At 45.5% G+C, this 19,837-nt stretch overlaps 1 long non-coding RNA gene across 1 annotated transcript in view; it reads left to right on the top strand.

Moving 5' to 3' along the window:
* The first annotated feature begins 826 nt into the window (after positions 1 to 826).
* LOC142829587 (uncharacterized) overlaps positions 827 to 19,837 on the top strand; it is a 36,033-nt gene continuing 17,022 nt past the window's right edge. Inside the window, exon 1 of the long non-coding RNA XR_012904134.1 lies at positions 827 to 975. This is a non-coding gene — a long non-coding RNA (uncharacterized LOC142829587). The remainder of the gene's footprint in view (positions 976 to 19,837) is intronic.

A 19,837-nucleotide genomic window follows, 5' to 3' on the forward strand; every position in this document is an offset into this window, starting at 1 on the left:
TGAGAGGGGTGAAAGCTCCTTTTAGAACATTAATTTGTTCACATTTTGAGGGAAAATATAATGATGGATGCTTCATCCTTTTTTCCTGTGTGAAATCTTCACATGCTAGTTCATTTTCCAGCTTTCGCTTGGTAGCACCATCACATGGCAATATAAAAACTTAGGTTCTGGATCTAGACTGGTATCCTGTCTCAGGGTACATCTACACAGCAGCATTATTTCAGAATAACTGACATTATTTTGAAATAACAAAACGCACGTCTACACAGTAAGCCATTATTTCAAAATACTGTTGAGCTGGAGGACTTATTACTCCGACTCATGGTAACCCTCATTTCATGAGGAGTAAGGGAAGAATGTTCTTCCTTCGACTTCCTGCTGGGTAGATAGCGCCAAGAGCTGAATTAAGCTATTTTGACTTCAGCTACGCGATTGATGTAGCTAAAGTTACATATCTTAATTTGACTTTTGCCCTGCAGTGTAAACATGCCTTCAAACAGTACTTAGCATTAGATGCTTCAGAGGAAAATATGAAATCTCCATAATGGACACTAGTGCATTAATACACGTGTAGGTGTAGTGAGGATGATTCATTGGTCGATGGTGTGCATAAAAGGCGAATGCCTTGTTTTCAGTGTTGTGGCCTGTTAGCACAAGAAGAGAAGATATTAGGCAGCTGCCAGTAGCATATTCAAAGTTATTGGGCTTTTGGGGCTAACATTCTTCTCTTGTAGTACAGCACACAATGTTCACAGGCAATGCTGGTTGCGGCTTGTTTGCTACCACACTGTATAGCCTCAGGCCCATTCTGCATTAAGTAGGCTCCTTGAAATGTTTGCTCAGGTTTTATGACTGGTTTAATGGTTTCGCTAACATGCTCTTCAAACAGGGCTCTTAATCTGAGTCTCATTAAAGCATGAGGGCTTGAAATAATATGAAGACCCAAAGTTTATGAAGAGGTGCTATACCTACAAAGTGAGTATGCTATTGAACTGGGCTCTTCTCACCGGTATGGTATAGTACAGCTGTAGAGATTACTATTTTAATTTGGATGACATGCTCTGCTCTTACAAATAGCCAAGGCACTCTTCTGCCCTCTTCTGCACATTTTGCAGAGTCAGCATTAAGGTAGCTTTTTATTTCACTGCCATAAATTCAAACAACTAGTAGTAAAATGTATATGTGTTCCTTTATTGATGAACACACTGAAGACTGAGATTTATATATTTTTAGTTAGGATTTTGTGATCACTCGTTTTAATGATCATTGAGGTAAAGTGCATGAATTCTTCGAGCCATATTTTTTCAATACAAACAAATACTCTCTTGAATATATTTATGCCTGGAAAGGTTCTAGAAAAGCCAAGCAGTATTGGGTTAACTTGATTTTATGTGCAGCTCGGATTATATTCCTATTGTTAATCTTTTAAATCCAAATATTCCATTTCAATTTCACAGTAGCACTAGCATCTGCTTTTGAAAGGCACAGTTTTTAGAGGGATTTTCATACAGCAATAATGTACAGGCAGTCCCTGGGTTACGTACAAGATAGGGACTGTAGGTTTGTTCTTAAGTTGAATTTGTATGTAAGTCAGAACTGGTACATATTGTAGGGGAAACTCTAGCCAAACATTTCTCCAGAGCTCAGTTTTATTCTCCCACACCTCACTTCCCTCAGTCCTTTATTCTCAAGCTGAGGTGTCGGCTGAGAAAAGCCGCTCTGCGTCTCCCTGGTCTGCTTGGGTGGGGGGGCGCTAGCTTCGCGTTTCCCTGGTCTGCTGGGGGAAAGCAGCTAGTGCGGTGCTGCCTCACCCCGTTTGTAAGTAGGGATCCGATGTAAGTCGGATCCATGTAACCTGGGGACTGCCTGCATTCCATTCAAATTTTAAATGCAAATACCCACATTCCCCCCCTTCAAAATAAATGATAAAAACCGTTCTGTTAAAAACAATTTTAAAGTTGCAAAAATAAGAACTTAAAGTCAGGCAATCCCAAAATTAAGGACAAAGACTGAACTCTGAGGTCTTGCAATGCAGAGAAGGAACAATGGGATGGAAAGAAAATGGAAACATGTAGAAAATCAAAGTACACCAAATTATAAGATAATATGTACCCAGACATGTTCAGAAAAACACTTTAATTTATTGATGCACATGTTAGCTCTTAACTCCAGTTTATTTTTTTAAAACTGGGAATAAATTAGAATGGTATGAAGAATTGCTAGCTTCTGTTTGATTGAAGCTCTGGTCCTGGGGCATGATTCAAAACTCACTAATTCAGCTTGAAGACTAATATAGTCTTGAGTTTGTGATTAATCCATAAAATACCTCCAAATTGTAGACCAGAAGATTTCAGCTTCAAAGCTGAAAGTTTCAGACAAATATAAGCAATTGAAAACAGGCCATTTATTATGGAAATCTGTTTGTAATCTTAGTTGCAGTGTTTGATCCCATGACAATTATAATAACTCCATTTATCTTTCTTGTACCTTTTCATGATTTTCTTTGATATTTTTCTCTACTTACTATACTTTGACTTATAACTCGGATTTACTTAATTGAAACAATAGGTTTGCTGGTGGGTTTTTGTGGGATGGTGAGGGAGGATGGAAGAAGGTGATAGGGGTATTGGGAGACTAAAGCACTTGGAATCTAATATTCAGTTTTTCCACATCCTAAAAATGCTCTGTTTCAAAATATTCTACAGTAAAATGACCTCTCAGTCATCAGGCCCTTTTGCAAAATGCAGAGATTTTGAAAGAAGTCTTTCTGAGGAAAAAATTATTTGCTCAATCATAAAAAGTATTTAGATATTTAAAATTTCTCAAATTGATAGCCAGCTCAAGACGAGCTCATTAATTCCGATCCCTGTTTGCTAGGGATAAGTTAAAAGTTGTAATGCAGGCACATAGCATAGTAATATCAATTATAACTAATGAGATCAGTGATATTTGAATGATACCGAAGCTGAAAATTACACCTTTCCTGCCGAGTAAAGGTTGAAGAAGACCTGTGTGTTCAGTCTATAATTTCTCCTATGTGGCTGTTAGACCTAATTCTATTGATTTTTTTTTAATTTGAACAATTCAGCAAGAGTTCCCCTTTCTCACTGTTGCTGTTTTCGGCTTATCTCTGTGAAGCTTTATAATGGCTTTTTCCTCTGATATGTTCTTCTAATCTGTACCTTTTTGATAACTAAGATGCCAGGTTTGCAAGGTTTAAATGTAAGTATGATGCATTATCCTTTTGGCTAGTGTCAATTTGATGTGTTGTGGAAGGCAAACCAGAAGTCTGTCCTTAGATATGTAGGTGTGAAAGGTTGCACATCAGTCTTTGAGGGACAGATATATTGTGCCCATCATTTTGAATGTAAGAATGTTTACTTCTGGTAGGCTCCAATTCAATATATTTATGTGTGTGCTTAAAATATTTAAGTGTGTGCTTAAAAGCATTACTAGTCGGCAAAGCGCCTAAGCCCATGTTAAACCTTAAGCAACTGTTTAAGTGCTTTGCTGAGTAGGGAGGGGACTTAATTTGTCAATTACATCTATTATTGTCTGTCAATATATCTGAGAATAATAACAACAACCCTTTAAAAAGTATTAGCTATTTTATTCCTATAATAGCCACAGGACACAAATGGCAACACTATTGTAGAATCACCCAAATAAGAAGTAAAATGGTAGCCACAGTTCTAATAATTTTCTTTTTATCAATGGAAATGATGTGTGACTACTATGGAATGCACCCAGTGTTTTGATTGGAAAGCCTTCCTCAGGCAGAGTACAATACTGCAGATAGAAGTTTCACAAAAGCCTGTGATGCAAAAGGGATCATGTTATATTGTCTTTGTATTCCCCATATGAGGGGTTACACCTTCCAGAAAAGAAAGAAAAATGAAACAAACACACACCAAGTGCCAATGCAATGTTAACATTGAAAAAAAATCAAGCACTCTAAAAGTTAGAAAATTCCAAAAGTCAAGGTTGTTCCCACAGTGTTGTTAGAGTGAGTGTCACCTAATGGAACTAAATACAGGACTATGTAGCACTTTAAAGACTAACAAGATGGTTTATTAGATGATGAGCTTTTGTGGGCCAGACCCACTTCCTCAGATCAAATAGTGGAAGAAAATAGTCACAACCATATATACCAAAGGATACAATTAAAAAAATGAACACATATGAAAAGGACAAATCAAATTTCAGAACAGAAAGGGAATGCTGGGGGGGGGGGGGGGAGTGGAAGGTAAATGTCTGTGAGCTAATGATATTAGAGGTGATAATTGGGGAAGCTATCTTTGTAATGGGTAAGATAACTAGAGTCTTTGTTAAGACCCCGGCGTGAAGTGTCGAATTTTAGCATGAATAACAGTTCAGAGGATTCTCTTTCAAGTGCAGTCTTAAAAGGCTTTTGAAGCAGCATACAGGTAACTAAGTCGTTGAGACAATGTACTTTCTGGTTGACATGTCAAGAAACTGTTTTTTCTTTGTGATCCTGTCTAATATCTGTTTTGTGGGCATTGATCCTTTGGCGAAGTGTCTGAGACGTTTGTCCAATGTACATAGCAGACGGACACTTTCGGCACATGATTGCATAGATTATATTTCTGGATGCGCAGGAATATGTGTTCTTGATCTTATAACTCACTTGGTTGGGTCCAATAATGGTATCAGCAGAGTGAATATGTGGACAAAGCTGGCAACGTGGTTTGTTGCAAGGGAAGGTACCAGGGTTGGTATTAGTGTGGTATGTTGTGGTTGTTGGTAAGAATCATCTTGAGGTTAGGTGGTTGTCTATAGGGGTATGTCTACACTACAAAGTTAATTCGAACTAACAGCCGTTAGTTCGAATGAACTTTGATAGGCGCTACACATGCAAACCGCTAGTTCGAACTTAATTCGAACTAGCGGTGCGCTTAATTCGAACAGGTAAACCTCATTCTACGAGGACTAACGCCTAGTTCGAAATAAGTAGTTCGAATTAAGGGCTGTGTAGCCACTTAATTCAAACTAGTGGGAGGCCACTCTGGGCACAACAGGGAAACTCCTCTGCCCCCCTCCCGGCCCCGGAGCCCTTAAAGGGGCATGGGCTGGCTACGGTGCCCATGCCAGGTGCAAGCCTGCCAGCACCCAGCCAGCAGACCCTGCACCTGGCATGGCTCAAGCTGGACACCCGCTGCTACCCAGCCCTCCGCCTCTTCCCGGGACCAGGCTGGCGGCTCCTGGGAGCCTGCCCAGGTCCGCAAGAGGCGGGTGCCCGCCTGGTCTAGTGCAGACATCGTGGACCTCATCCATGACCTCCGCACTAGGCACAGGAAAGTGGCTGTCTAGGGCAGCATAGCTGCCAGCCTGGCCACCCAGGAGCAGGTTGGCATGAAAATCAAGGTGGTCCACTGAGACCCCCGACCCTGAGCTTGGAATGGCCGTACTGGGTCAGACCAAAGGTCCATCTAGCCCAGTAGCCTGTCTGCCGACAGCGGCCAACACTAGATACCCTGGAGGGGATGGACCAAAGACAATGACCTAGCCATTTGTCTCGTGCCATCCATCTCCAGCCTTCCACAAACAAAGGCCAGGGACACCATTCCTACCCCCTGGCTAATACCACTCAATGGACCCAACCTCCATGACTTGATCTCACTTCTCTTTAAACTCTGTTATAGTTCTAGCCTTCAGAGCCTCCTGCAGCAAGGAGTTCCACAAGTTGACTATTTGCTTTGTGAAGAAGAACTTTCTGTTGTTACTTTGAAGCCTGCTACCTATTCATTTCATCTGGTGTCCTCTAGTCCTTCTATTATGTGAACTAATGAAGAACTTTTCTTTATGTACGCTCTCCACACCATTCATGCTTTTATAGACCTCTATCATATCCCCCCTCAGTCTCCTCTTTTCTAAGCTGAGAAGTCCCAGTCTCTTTAGCCTCTCTTCATATGGGACCTGTTCCAAACCCCTGATCATTTTAGTTGCCCTCCCCTCTCCTACCCTCTCCCTTCCCCTCTCCTACCTTCTTTTCCCAGTTTCCCCGAGTTTTGTTCAATAAAGAGAGTTTCTATTTTTGAACACACGTGTCCTTTATTTTGTACATCAGGAAGGGGGGCTAGGGAGGGGTAAGTGGAAGGAGGTGAGGGAGGAATGGGACACGAGCCCCTGATGGGAAGGACTGGGCTGGCTCTGCGGGCTCCTCGGGGTGGAAGCTCTCCTGCAGCCCTCCGATTGACCCCCCACGGATGGCAGCCTGCAGCAAGTGCAGCCAGGCTGATGGCCGAGTGCTGTGATGTGCCGAGTGTGGGCACTCAGGGCACTCCAAGCCAGGACTGCTTTGCAAGTGGGGAACCCCTGAGAACTGTCTGTCCGGGGTGGGGGTCGGGTCCCTTTAAGCACAGCCCTCGGCTAGCCTGAGGCAGCAGTTCCACACTCTAAGTCCTAATCTGATGCCCTGCCGGCACTGCTTCCGGCCATCCTTAACCTCAGTTCAGGGTCCACTCAGTGTGGACATGCTAGTTCGAATTAGCAAAATGCTAATTCGAACTAGTTTTTAAGTCTAGATGCGCTAATTCAAATTAGCTTAGTTCGAATTAGTGCTGTAGTGTAGACATATCCTAGGAGACTATGGGTCTGTCTCCCAGAGCCTCTCAGAGCTTAGTATCCTGTTCCAGTATAGGTTGTAGGTTATTGATAATGCATTGGCGGGGTTTAAGTTGGGGGCTGTAGGTGATGACAAGTGGTGTTCTATTGTTGGTTTTCTTGGGTCTGTCTTGAAGTAGATGGTTTCTAGATATTCATCTGGCTCTGTCAATTTGCTTTTTTATTTCTCTGGGTGGGTAGTTGAGGTTTATAAATGCTTGGTAGAGATCCTGAAGTTTCTGGTCTCTGTCAGTGGGATTAGAGCAGATGCGGTCGTATCGAAGGGCTTGGCTATAGATGATGGATAGTATGGTTTGTTCTGGATGGGAGCTGGAAGCATGTAGGTAACTGTATGAGTCAGTGGGTTTTCTGTAGAGGGTGGTGTCTAATTTTCCATTGTTGCTTTGTACTGTGGTGTCCAGGAAATGGATCTCTCCTGTAGAATGGTCCATGCTGAGATTGATGGTGGGGTGTAGGTTGTTGAAATCTCTGTGGAATGTCTCCAGTGTTTCTTGGCCATGCGTCCAGATCATAAAGATGTCATCGATTTAGCGTAAGTAGAGAAGGGGTAAAAGGGGATGGGAGTTGAGGAAACGTTGTTCTAGGTCAGACATAAAGATATTAGCATACTGTGGGGCCATGCGTGTACCCATGGATGTGCCGCTGATCTGGAGGTATAAGTTGTTCTCAAACTGGAAATAATTGTGGGTGAGAACAAAGTTACATAGGTCTGCTATCAGGTTGGCAGTGGTGTCCTCTGGGATAGTGTTTCTAATTGCTTGTAATCCGTCTTCATGTGGGATGTTGGTGTATAGAGCTTCTACATCCATGGTGGCAAGGATGGTGTTATTGGGGAGGTTATTGATGTTTTGTAGTTTCCTTAAGAAGCTGGGGTTGTTGGTTGTGTAGGGTTTGGGAAGAGAGTCTACATAGCTGGATAGACCAGTAGTGAGCATGCCAATACCAGAGATGATGGGACGTCCGGGGCATCCAGGTTTATGGATCTTGGGAAGTACATAGAACAATCCTGGTTGGGGGTCAGAAGGTGTTTCTGTGTGGATTTGGTCCCGAGTAGCTGTAGGGAGGCTTTTAAGGAGACAGTGTAGTTTCTTTTGGTATTATTTTGGTATTACATAGCAGACCTATGTAACTTTGTTCTCACCCACAATTATTTCCAGTTTGAGAACAACTTATACCTCCAGATCAGTGGCACAGCCATGGGTACACGCATGGCCCCACAGTATGCTAATATCTTTATGGCTGACCTAGAACCTACAACCCTGGCTCATGAAGCCCTACACGGGACACCTCAACCCTTCCTGACAGGCATTTAATGCCAGGCTGAGCAGGGCCCACATTGTAGTGGAGGGTGCCTTCGGCTGGCTGAAGGCCCATTTTAGATGCCTCCTCACCTGCTTGGACCTCTCAGAGTGGAATATTCTGCATGTGGTGGCAGCATGCTGTGTGCTGCACAATTTGTGTGAGCAGAAGTGGGAGGCTTTCCTGCCAGGCTGGATGGAAGAGGCCAACCACTTGGCCCGCCTGTACACGCAGCCCCGCTTGGCTGCCATCCGGGAAGTCCATCGCAGGGCTATCTGTATCTGGGAGGCCCTGTGGGAGAGCTTCCACTCGGAGGAGCAGTAACAGTCTCCCTCGTGTGCCCCACTGGGGGATTGTGCCTCATTCCTCCCTCATGTCCTTCCACTTACGCCTCCCTCACCTTCCTTCCTGATGTAAAAAAAAAGACACGTGTGTTCATGAAAACAAAGTCTCTTTACTGAACAAAACTGGGGTGGAGAAGGAATGAAACTCAGATGAGATTGGGGAAAGAAGGTAGGAGAGGGGAAGTGAGAGGGTGAGAGAGGGGAAGGGGAAACCTGGGAGGAGGGAGCTGGAAGGGGGAGGCAAGGGGAGGAAGGGGGAGAAGAAGCTCAGGGTTGGGGATCTCGCTGGGCCCAACTGTCTCCCAGCACTGTGGGTGGTGCGCCCTGCACTCGCAGCTGGTGTGGCTGTGGAGAAACAAGAGAAGTGGTCAGTTATCCCTGGGGACCCAGTGGGTGAATCCCAGCCCCCCTCTGCAAGATGAGGGTGACCATTCCCTGCACCATCAGAGCTGATGTGTTTGCACACAGGCCATGTTCAGGATGTCCTGCTATCCCCGGGAGTGGGAGCTGCCCCGAGACTGCACCAATGCCCTTGTGCTGCATCAGTGTGGGTGTGTGTGGGGGGAAGGCGGGGGGGGGGGGGGAGATGTCCCATGCCTCTGTGTAGATGGGGCTTGTGGAGGGAGGGTGTCCTGCTATGTCCCACCTCCAGTTCAGGAGCATGTCATGTCTCTTCACACATAACAGGCCAAGGCCCCTGTGTGGCAGCCAGCTGGGGCCACGTGCCCAGAGGAGGCATGCACGTGCTTGCACGTGCACAGGTTGCTGCATGATCCATGGCCAGCAAAAGCGTGCAGTCCTGGTCTCCCTCCCCTCCCACTCCTGCATACGGGGATAGTGATAGCACTCACATGTTGTTGCCTCACAGGCCTCAGATGACACCGGACGACATCGCAGGGATGGCTCGGGGGTCCTGGCTGTGTAGCATGCTCCCTCTGGGCTCCTGCGGCTCCTGCCTCTCCTCTTCCGTTCCCTGGTCAGGGCCCTCTGTCCCAGGGATGAGGTCCAGGGTGTCCAAATAGGCTCAGCTCTCTGGGTCTGCCCCTGGTTGGGAGCTGCCCCATGTGGCTCTGGCATACGCCTGCCGCAGCTCTTTAATTTTCATCCGAACCTGCTTCTGGGGTCAGATGTGGCCTTTGGTGGCCAGGCTGGCAGCCATCTGCCTGTAGACGGCCACATTCCTCCATCTAGTGTGGAGATCATGGACATTGGCGGCATCCCCCCAAACCTCAATCAGGTCCATGATCTCCATCCTGGACCAGAAAGGCGCCCGCTTCTCCTGCCCCTGACAGGCTCCAGGGAGCTGGCAGATTGGTCCTGGGGAGCAGTGCAGGGCTGTCTACCAGTGGTTCGCTGGCTCCTGCTGCGGCCTGGGTCAGGGGCAGCAGCAGAGTGGCTGTGGGCTGGCAGGCCTGGTGCTAGCCACAAAAGACTGTGGCCAGACTGCCCCTTTAAGGGCTCCAGGAGGGGGTGGGAACAGAGGAGCTTTCCTGTTTGTGCCCAGGGTGGCCACCAGGGCACACTGGGAAGGGCTGCAGGCCCCCTATTTCGAAGTAGCCCCTATTCCCTGTCTACACAGAGCCAATTTCAAAATAGGTAGAATGAGGTTTACCAATTTCGAAATAAGCCCTCCGCTATTTCGAAACAATTTTGAAATAGCAGTTGGCTTGTGTAGACGCTAGGAAAGTCATTTTGAAATAACTTTGATGTGTAGACATACCCTAAGTCACCGGGATTTGTGTTCCTAAATCACAGAAGAACTTTTAAAAATTTCACTCCTACCCCAACATTTATCAATGCACTCAGGCCATTTTGCATCAGGGCAAAGTAGTCACAAACCTGCCTTAATAAACAAGGTTTATGGTTACTTTGCTTTTTCCAGAGGGATGCAGGCACAGAGTACTGGTGAGTCTGGCCTATAGGAATTGCAATTTAAATATTATGGGAGAAATCTTAGTTTTTGAAAATTCTTCACATATGAATGCTTGATTTTCAATTGTAGCATTACATTTAATGAGGTGACTTGATATATCTGTCTAATCTAGCTATATAGTTTCATTTTCATCAGAAGAGATTGCAGAAGATCGAAGTGAACCTTTGAGTTTTATTCTTTCTAGGCCAGAGCGCTCTGGTTCAGTAAATTCCAGCAGAGCATTTTAAAAAATGAGAAAATGACTCCAGGTTATAGTACATTTGACAGCTCTGTTGAAGAATTCTCATTGATGTGGATTATACTAAGAAGTTTTCACCATCATTCTTTTAAAAGGTATGACTTCATTATAGCATCAAGGGAATGAAACAATTCATTTAACAATCTGAAAATGTCCACATGCACCTAATGGGGACTGTGGTGGGTTAAACATAATCAGACACGAACAATTGGGGAAACACAATGCAGTTGTACATTTCGGAAGCTGAATATAAGTTTCTACTAATTAATTCTTGGTTTATCAAATATGAGATTCACTTGAGAAAAGAAACCCTACCTGGTGAATTCTTCACATAGTTGTGAATGGGCATTACTCTATTTTCTTGTAGGATACAAGTTAACTTCTCATGAGGATTGCTTCACTAAGGGTTTGGTATTTCCTCCCCGGCCATTGTTTCATGTTGCAGAGCTGGGGCCCTTGTTCTTACACATTTTAGTTTCATTGATCTTTTCTAAACAAATGTTTATTCTTGTGCTAGCAGCAGCAGGGCAGTCCAGGCAAAGAACATCTAGGCACGTTGTGACAAGACTCTCAAAACTAAGGAAATATCCCCAGTCTCCTGATGCATCCATCCTGAAATTCACCGCTAACACAATTACACGGAACGTAACATGTAATGCTATTGCAACACAAGCAAAAACAATGTTGATGACAAACTGTGACAAAAGGAGATGCTACATTCCAGAACATCCAAACGAATGACCATAATGCTCCAGGGGGCTTGTAGCTTTGGCTGTTGCACAACCTGTATGGCGTGTTCTGTTTTAAAATTCTGCTGGCTTTGAGGCAGCTATTGTCAAAGGGCTGAGTTCTTAGAAGATGAGAGGAGTAGAGGTCATGAATCCAGAAAGAGAAAATAACTCCCCTGTGTAAAGCCAACATGTGGACTACTTTGAAGTGTAACACGTAATGTTGATTGGCCGGCTTAATATAATAGCTTGAAGAAGGATGTTTACAAAAATTCACAGGAGGGTAAAGAGATAAATTTATGGAATTAAATGAATGTGCTATGTAGAAAGACTTTAAGAACATATGTGACTGAGGTAAACCCAGGGTTGTGAAACCCAGGGTTGTGACTTCAATCCTTACAGAGGCCATATAGGGATTTGGGGCAAAAATTTGTCAGGGATGGTACTTGGTCCTGCTGTGAAGGCAGGGGACTGGACTCGATGACCTTTCAAGGTCCCTTCCAGTTCTAGGAGATAGGCAATCTCCAATAATTTTCTTTTTCTTATTTTCTAGGTACCTGGAAGGGTGACACTAATAATGCTGACTAAGGACAAACTGCAAGGACTAGGGCAGTTGGGCCCTAAAGCTGGTGGTTTATTCCATAATTAGATTTCACCCAGTCAGTAGCCAAACAACTTCTGTAGCAGCTTATTGGTTACCCAAATGCCAGCTTACAGTCTAGTCTTTTAAAGTAAATCTAAGATTTATTATTATTATTATTATTATTATTTATTAATAAAAAATAATAAAAAGAAAGAGTTGCTACTGTTAAAAGATCAACATTCATATAGATACAAACAAGTTCCTAGTTCAGTTTCATAGCAGAGATAGTGAGGCTGCTGATTTGTAAAAATCCCTCTGGAGTCCATTTCAAAGGACTGACCAAGAGGCTGGCCATGTGCAGTTTGTTCAAATTCTTTCATGTGAATTCCAGAGTGGATCCAAAGTAGACTTGGAAACCTCAGTCTTAGGGGCTTAGACCAGTTGTCACCAATCATTTTTAACACAAGATCACTTTTTGAATATGAATGCAATCTGGATCTACCTCAAACTCAAATACCCCTTGCCCCGCCTCCTTCCTTGTTCCTTACCCACTCCTCCAAGGCTCCACCCTGCTCATGCCATCTTCCATCCCTCCTCCATCCTCACTCACTTTCACCAGGCTGGGGCAGCAGTTTGAGGCACAGGCTCTGGCCTAGGGCGGAGGGGTTCTGCAATGAGGCTGGGGCAGGGAATTGGGGTACAGGAGGGAGTTCAGGACTGGTGCATGATTTCAGGATGTGGGCTCTGCTGGGCACCGCTTGCCTCAGGCAACTCCTAAGTGATGACATGGCACAATGGGACTAAGGCAAGCTCACACCTGTCCTGGCCCTGTGCAACTCCCAAAAGTGGCCAGCATATCCAGCAGCAGCTCCTGGGGGGAGTGGAGGGGCAGGTGGCTCCGTGCGCTGCCCACAGGCACAGGCACCACTCCCACAGCTCCCATTGGCTATCGTTCCTTTTCCCCTAAGACAATTGGAGCTTCAGGGGCAGTGTGGCAACCCCTTGCCCTGCCTCCTGTAGGGGCACAAGAGACTTACCCCAGCCACTTTCAGGAACAGCTCAGGGCCAGGGCAGGGGACAGTCTGCCGTAACCTCACTGCACTGCTGGAATGTTTGCGGGCAATCTCCTGATTTGGCTGCAGAAGCCTCTAGGAGATGGAGCCTGATTCCAGGTGACTCCCTGCCCCAAGTTCCACACACAGATAGAACAAATTAGAGCAGTGTGGGCAAGATACAACCCAGGGCCCAGATATGGCCCTCCAAGCATTTCAATCCAGCCCATGACTTGCTCCTGGGAATCCACAGGTGAAGCAGACCCAGGGCTCAGAGCAGCTGGCTGCTCCATCTGCCTCACTGTGCCATGGGGTGAGTGGAACTTCACCCAAACTCCTTCTCAGCCCCCACACCTGCTCCTGCACCCCAATACCTATAGTCTCATTATATTTACCGCAAGCCATCACCTCAGCAGGGCCTTCCTTAGATGAAAAATAGGTAATGTGTATTGTTGCCTGTTTCCTAGGCATTCTTGGATAACAAGTTATATTCATTAGCATAAGGCAATTAACCATCAAACTGTTCACAGGTAGTTTACTATAATTTTCAAAGAGGAATGAGGCCAATACTATTATACCATAGTCCCATCTAAATGGTAATATGCTCTTTTGATTTCTGAATCAAATAGACTACAATAATGAAACATTATAGACAGGAACAGAAGTTTCGTATCTACAAGCTGATTAGATCACGTTGTTAAACTTCTAACATGACATGGGTATACAATTAGTATCTTCAGTTGATCTAACATACATGCCTAGGTATCAAGAGTTCTAGTCTATTTTATGTTATTATCCACAAGGAATGAACCTGTTTACCATTTCAATATTCTTCTAATATAACCATAATGGTTGCATTGGGATCACTCAATCTGCTGATTGCTTAGCCCTCTCTGGCTCAGTGTCACATCATAATATCTCCAAGCCTAGAAAAAAGGTGAGGGGGCAGAGAGGGACTCCGACGACATTATGCAAGTCCCAGTGGAAGTTTATGTATTGAATGAGGAAGAAATCGACTCACCCTTAAAAGTGCTGGATAAATAATTCATAGACCTAGTTTGAAACTAAGGAAGGAGAAGTTCCCATGGACATCCACAAACTCCTTGATATTTCTCCCAAAGAATAAATGGTAGATGAAATCAGGCTAACAGATGAAACAAGGCAGGAAATGTTACAGAGCGTAAGGATAGGATTTATTTAAGGACAAGCTATCCTAAACTAAGTCCCATCCAGGTATGTGGTTCTCTTTGTGTGCATCCGCTCTATCTTTTCTTAATGCTGAAGAAATTTCCTTTAAATCAGGAGGATGTAAAGAGAAGATTGCCCATTTCAGATGACGTGAGATTATAGAACCTTTTAAGGCCCATCTGTAATGCTTTATGCTTCTGTGCAATGTACAAGAGACAGAAAGGGTTATAGTGCTGTGCAGAGGGACAATGTAGATACCAGCACCTGCATCACCTACTTCCTGAGACCAGTATATGATCTCTGTTCCTCACAGAATCATAGAACTGGAAGGGACCTCAAGAGGTCATCAAGTCCAGTCCCCTGCCCTCACGGCAGGACCAACCACCACCTATATCATCCCTGACAGGTGTCTGTCTAACCTGCTCTTAAATATCTCCAGAGATGGAGATTCCACAATCCTCCTAGGCAATTTATTTCAGTGTTTAACTACCCTGACAGGCAGGAAGTTTTCTTAATGTCCAACCTAAACTGCCCTTACTGCAATTTAAACCCATTGAGTCTTGTCCTATCCTCAGAGGCTAAGGAGAACAATTTTTCTCCCTCCTCCTGATGACACCTTTTAGGGTATGTCTACACTACCCTCCTAGTTCGAACTAGGAGGGTAATGTAGGCATACTGCACTTGCAAATGAAGCCCGGGATTTGAATTTCCCGGGCTTCATTTGCATAAGTGGGGCGCCGCCATTTTTAAAACCCCGCTGGTTCGAACCCTGTGCAGCGCGGCTACACGGGGTACGAACTAGGTAGTTCGAACTAGGCTTCCTAGTTCGAGCTACCGTTACTCCTCATTTCACGAGGAGTAACGGTAGTTTGAACTAGGAAGCCTAGTTCGAACTACCTAGTTCGTGCCCCGTGAAGCCGCGCTGCACAGGGTTCGAACCAGCGGGGTTTTAAAAATGGCGGCTCCCCGCTTATGCAAATGAAGCCCGGGAAATTCAAATCCCGGGCTTCATTTGCAAGTGCGGTATGCCTACATTACCCCGCTAGTTCGAACTAGCGGGGTAGTGTAGACATACCCTTAGATACTTGAAAATTGCTATAATGTCCCCTCAGTATTCTCGTTTCTAAACTAAACAAGCCCAGTTCTTTCAGTCTTCCCTCACAGGTCATGTTTTCTAGACCTTTAATCATTTTTATTGCTCTTCTCTGGACCTTCTCTAATTTCTCCATATCTTTCTTGAAATGTGGTGCCCAGAACTGGACATAATACTCCAATTGAAGCCTAATCAGTGCAGAGTAGAGCAGAAGAATGACTTCTTGTGTCTTGCTCACAACACTCCTATTAATGCATCCCAGAATCATGTTTGCTTTTTTTGCAACGGTGTCACACTGTTGATTCATGTTTAACTTGTCATCCACTATGACCCGTAGATTTCTTTTCTGTAGTACTCCTTCCTAGAAAATCACTCCCCATTCTGTATGTGTGAAATTGTTTCTTCATTTGAATTCATTTGAATTTTGACCCTATCCTCCAAAGCACTTGCAACCCTTCCCAACTTGATATCATCTTCAAACTTCATAATCATACTCTCTATGCCATCATCTAAATCACGAATGAAGATATTGAACAGAACTGGCCCCAAAACAGACCCCTGTAGAACCTCACTTGTTATGCCTTTCCAGCATGATTGTGAACTGTTAATAACTACTCTCTGAGAATGGTTATCCAGACAGTTATGCACCCACCTTATAGTAGCCTCATCTAGGTTATATTTCCCTAGTTTATTGATAAGAAGGTGTAGTGGGGCGGAGTGGCTGTCCACTGACCTGGAAGCAGAGGAGCCCCTCTGGGAGCCATTTTGGGCTGAGCCTAACCCCTCCCAGTCACCTGACTGGAAGCCAGGAGGCATTGCTAGGACTAACAGGGTATGTCTACACTGCCACCCTAGTTCGAACTAGGGTGGTTAATGTAGGCATTCGAACTTGCAATTGAAGCCTGGGATTTAAATATCCCGGGCTTTATTTGCATGTTTCCGGGCGCTGCCATTTTTAAATGCCCCGTAGTTCAAACTACCTGCCTACGGCTACATGCGGCACGAACTAGGTAGTTCGAATTAAAGTTCCTAATTCCAACTACCGTTAAACCTCCTTGCAGGTTTGCAGCCATCCCTCTGAGGACAAAGGGGGAGAACGTTTAAAAAAAAGGCAGCCAGGGGTGTTGCATCATGGCTCATTTTGTTTTGGATTATCAGTAGTGAGTGGGTGCTCAGCATGGAATCAGCCAAGATGCTAGAATGGATGGTGGAGGTCCAGAGGCAGTATCAACAACAACAGACACAGCTAATACAGCAATTAGCCACACAACATTAGGAGCAGTAGAGGCAGCTCATGAGGGAGTTAGCGGAGCAACACCAAGCCCAACAGGATCGATGGCTACAACAATATGGACCCCCTCATCAAGGGATCCTCCAGACGGGTGTGAGTACTGAGGAGGATACAGGCAGTATTTCCCAGCTACCAGTTAGATTAACAAAGATGGGCCCCACGGATGACCCCGAAGCCTTTTTAACAACCTTTGAATGGGTGGCGTCTGCAGCCCGGTGGCCCGAAGACCACTGGGCCACGCTACTGGCCCCCTATTTAATAGGGCAGGCCCAGTTGACCTTACCACAGCCTCAGTGACCAGGACGTGATGCATTATTATAAAGTAAAAGAGCGATTCTAGACCAGATGGGCATCACCCCAGAAACCTACCAGCAGCAGTTTAGACAGGAGCGGTACCCTACGGAGGCCCAGCCTAGGGCAGTGGCCCAGAGGTTAAGAGAATCTGGGTGGCAATGGCTGGACCCAGACAAGAAAACAGGGGCACAAGTAGCTGAGACAATTATTTTGGAACAGTTTTTGAACATACTGCCTAGCGGGGGCCAGAAGTGGGTCCGAAGGCGTTACCCTACCACCCTAAACAAGGCAGTTGGGCTAATGGACCATTACGAGGCAGCAGAATATGCTGAAGGAGTTGGGAAGCTAGGAAGGGGAGGACCCCTCCCAAAGGCGGGGTTGACAGGCCCAGCACGGCCATGAGGAGGACCAGAAGGAGCCAAAGGTCGGGCAGGAGGACGAGGTGAGTGGAGTCTAGCCCCTGCGTGGTCAACCCCCCTTAAAGAAGTGACCAGTGAGCGGGTATTTCCAGTCACTGGAGGAGAAAAAGGTCTGGGGAAAAGAGGATCTCTTATGGGAGCTTGTTTCAGGTGTGGTCAGGAAGGACACTTCCAAAAGGACTGCCCCTATATGGACTGCACATACGCCTGAGCCCTAGCTGAGAAAGGGTCGGGCTGTGAGCTGGGAGTTGAAAAGATCCTGAAAGTATTGAAGATAGGGGGACAGCAGGTGGAGGCCCTGGTAGATTCAGGGTGCAGCCAGACCATCATACACACGGCCCTAGTGAAGGATGACATACCGCGAGGACTCCCCATTCACCTCTAGTGTGTTCATGGTGATTCCCACCCCACCCCACAACTTGGATCCAGATTGAAGACGGACCCCATGTGAGTTGGTGTTATGTAGCAGTAGTCCCAAAGCTACCATATCCGGTGCTATTGGGCCATGACTGGGAGGGGTTTGTGAGAGTGGTGATAGAATGGAGAAATCGCTGTGAAACAACATGCAAGGAGGTGATGGTAGGGCAGGAGGATGAAGCCTCGGAAGTAACGGGTAGCACCGCAGCGATAATCCAGGGCATGGCGCGCCTCACGCCGAGTGAGGGAGAGACCATAGAGTAAAGGCTGCAGGAACCCGAGGCTTGGAGAGGCGACTTCCTGCAGGAGCAGAGAGAAGACCCGGCCCTTCACAGAGCTTGGAAGGAAGCCACGCAAGAGGCAGATCCAGAGACAGAAGGCACAAGACCAGGGGTAGGCCCCGCCCTTTGAGGTATGCCACTACTGGCTCTATCGGGTTACGGAGGGTGTGACAGAGGAGGGTACCATACGGCAATTACTGGTCCCCCAGCGGTATCACCAACAGACTTTGGAATTGGCATATGCTAACCCATGAGCAGGGCACCTAGCCTATGAGAAAATGGAGCAGAGGTTTTACTGGCCCAGGGTATATAAGGAGACAAGAGACTTTTGCGAGTCCTGCACTGTACCTCTGCACCATTGGTACCTCTGCCGGTGACTGGAGTACCCTTCAAGCATGTGGCCTCGATATAGTAGGACCCCTGGAGAAGACCCAGACAGGGTACCAGTATATAATGGTGTTGGTAGATTATTCAACAAGGTATTCTGATGCTGTACCTGTGAGGAACACCACAGCCCCTACGATAGCGGCAGAATTAGTAAAGATATTCTCATGGGTCGGGATTCCTGAGGAAATACTAACTGACCAAGGCACCAATGTGACTTCTCATTTAATTGGGGAACTACGTCGGTTGTTACAAATCAGGACTTTAAAAACATCTGTCTACCATCCTCAGACAGACAGCTTAGTGGAGCGGTTTAACCGTTCATTGAATGGCATGTTAAAACAGTGTGTGGAAGAGGATTGGGACAAGTTACTCCCAGCCCTCCTGTTTGCAGTTAGGGAGGTTCCCCATGCCTCTACAGGGTTTTCGCCCTTCGAGCTGCTCTATGGGCGACAACCCTGGGGCATATTAGATAGCATAAAGGAAAACTGGGAAGAATTGGCGACCCGAGTCCAGGGGACAGTACAGTATATATTAGAATTACGGAGAAAACTTCATATCCTAGGCGAGTTTGCACTCTATTTCCCCATGATTAGGAAGGACGGGGTACATGGCTAGAAGACAAGCAGGCATAATATACAGTAAAGGAAATGGACCACCAATTCATGCAGCAAATTTCTATAATGCAGATTGTTTCTCTATGAACATCTTCTCCATCTCCATAGCATCCAGGGACTTGAGAAAGGGGAGGTAAGGAAAAGGAGCACTTAGCAAGTGATGGAAAGACAACATGTCAGAATGGCATGTTAGCCACTATTCTGCTGGGTATTTGGGGAGAATTGTGACACATACAAAAGGAAATTGATCCCTACTCCATGTTTGGCCAAAAATCCAGAGACTTTATCCCAAGTTTTACCGTAGATCCCTGCACGGGGCACCATCCCCTTGTCCATCTGTGTCTTCACCTGCATTGCATCATAGAGGGGAAGATATTGTGGACCCATGGCTTCCTACATTCTGTGAAAGGTATTTTCTCAGTGTTTCCTTCCTCTTCCCAGATCATTTAAGAGGGCAGAGTGAGAGGCGGGATGTATAAGAGGATGATAAATTTAGAGAAATGAGGGACAATGTTAATGGTTTATCTGAATCAGATAATATTTCCTGTAAGTAGGAAGAGCTACTTTGTTTTGCAACTGAGAAAGAAAAATGATTCTGAATTTGTATTGAAAATATTCAATTAGGAAAATTAAGGTATGTGCAAAGTGCGCACAATAGATAAAGCTAATGCTAGAGTTGTATACATGCTCAATAGCTTTCACTCATCATCTTACTCCTATAGTCTAAAAAGCAACTGCTTAGATCTGGATATGACCCCCTGCCAAAATGTAATATCTATCATTTTCTGGTAATGTGCACATCTCCCATAGACAACTTGACAGAGGCGAGCTTGACACCACCAACATGAGCAGTCTTCCTGCTGTGCTGATAAATCAACCTGTTAAATAATCTTTAGCAGAAAAAACATGGACCAAATCTTGAAGACTTTACTCAGGCAAACCTCACATTGGCTTTGATGAGATTTTTCTGAGTGAAAAGTGAATGAGGACCTCACAATCTGGCCTTAGATTTTGAAAAAGAAAAAACTATA

The sequence above is a fragment of the Pelodiscus sinensis genome, chromosome 5 (assembly GCF_049634645.1).
Source record: "Pelodiscus sinensis isolate JC-2024 chromosome 5, ASM4963464v1, whole genome shotgun sequence".
Taxonomy (NCBI): domain Eukaryota; kingdom Metazoa; phylum Chordata; order Testudines; family Trionychidae; genus Pelodiscus; species Pelodiscus sinensis.